This window comes from Colobus angolensis, unplaced genomic scaffold (assembly GCF_000951035.1).
Source record: "Colobus angolensis palliatus isolate OR3802 unplaced genomic scaffold, Cang.pa_1.0 Scaffold135, whole genome shotgun sequence".
NCBI classification, from domain to species: domain Eukaryota; kingdom Metazoa; phylum Chordata; class Mammalia; order Primates; family Cercopithecidae; genus Colobus; species Colobus angolensis.
In genome coordinates this window covers 2,629,016-2,630,100 of record NW_012114433.1, presented here as the reverse complement: position 1 = coordinate 2,630,100, position 1,085 = coordinate 2,629,016, and the positions used below count along the sequence as shown (strand labels likewise).

Sequence of the window (1,085 nt, the reverse complement as noted above, 5' to 3'; positions counted from 1 at the left end):
CAGGATGGTCTCGATCTCCTGACCTCGTGATCCGCCCGTCTCGGCCTCCCAAAGTGCTGGGATTACAGGCTTGAGCCACCGCGCCCGGCCAAGCCTGTGAATTTCTTTGCATGTGAGGGGCCAGCTGTCAGGTGGTGGCTGAGCCAGGGCAGGTGCAGGAGCCCAGCACGCCGTCGCAGAGGCCCTTCTGATGACACAGCGCTGGCTGGTCCTCCTGCTTCTCCGCCCACTTGGCCGCTGTGTCTGGGAAAAGGCTCCCTGCAGTCTCCCTTGCTCTCCCTGGAGCACCGTGGGCAGGACTCTGAACAGGGTGGGCAGCTTGGGGCATTCTGGAGAGGAGGTTTTGGAGTGATGGGTGCAGAAAGGTGGTGAATTTTCCTGGAAACCTCAGGCCCAGCTCTGGTTCTGCTCCTTCAACTCTAAAGCTCCCTTTACTCATCTGAAGAAATTGAAGTCAACTCAGGTTCCCACTGGAGGATGCCACACTGTCAGTTGCGTGGAGGTTCTTAGTGGTGTCTGAGGGGCTCCTAGCGTCAGAGAGCTCTGCAGAGGCCCCTGCCCCACAGGTGTCTGGTTTGGGGCTGGGTGATGCCAGTCAGGAGGAGCAATGGGTAGACTCAGAGCACCGCATAGATGTGTTTTCAAATGAAAATACTGGTGTGTGGTGGCTCACGCCTATAATCCCAGCACTTTGGGAGGCCGAGGTGGGCAGACTCAAGGTCGAGTTTGAGACCAGCCTGACCAACATGGCAAAACCCCGTCTGTACTAAAAATGCAAAAATTAGCTGGGCGTGATGGCGTGTCCCTGTAGTCCCAGCTACTTGGGAGGCTGAGGCCGGAGAATGTCTTGAACCCGGGAGGCAGAGGTTGTAGTGAGCCAGGATTGCACCACTGCACTCCAGCCTGGGTGACAAAGTGAGACTCTGTGTCAAAAATTAAAAAAGAAAAAAAAATAGGTTGGGCGTGGTGGCTCACGCCTGTAATCCCAGCACTTTGGGAGGCCGAGGCAGGCAGATCACGAGGTCAGGAGTTCAAGACCAGTCTGGGCAATATGGTGAAACCCCATCTCTACTAAAAATACAAAA

At 55.7% G+C, this 1,085-nt stretch overlaps 1 protein-coding gene across 1 annotated transcript in view; it reads left to right on the top strand.

Annotated features, from left to right (window-relative positions):
• Positions 1 to 1,085, top strand: part of ZNF316 (zinc finger protein 316) — a 75,826-nt gene that overhangs the window by 7,701 nt on the left and 67,040 nt on the right. The window lies entirely within an intron of this gene.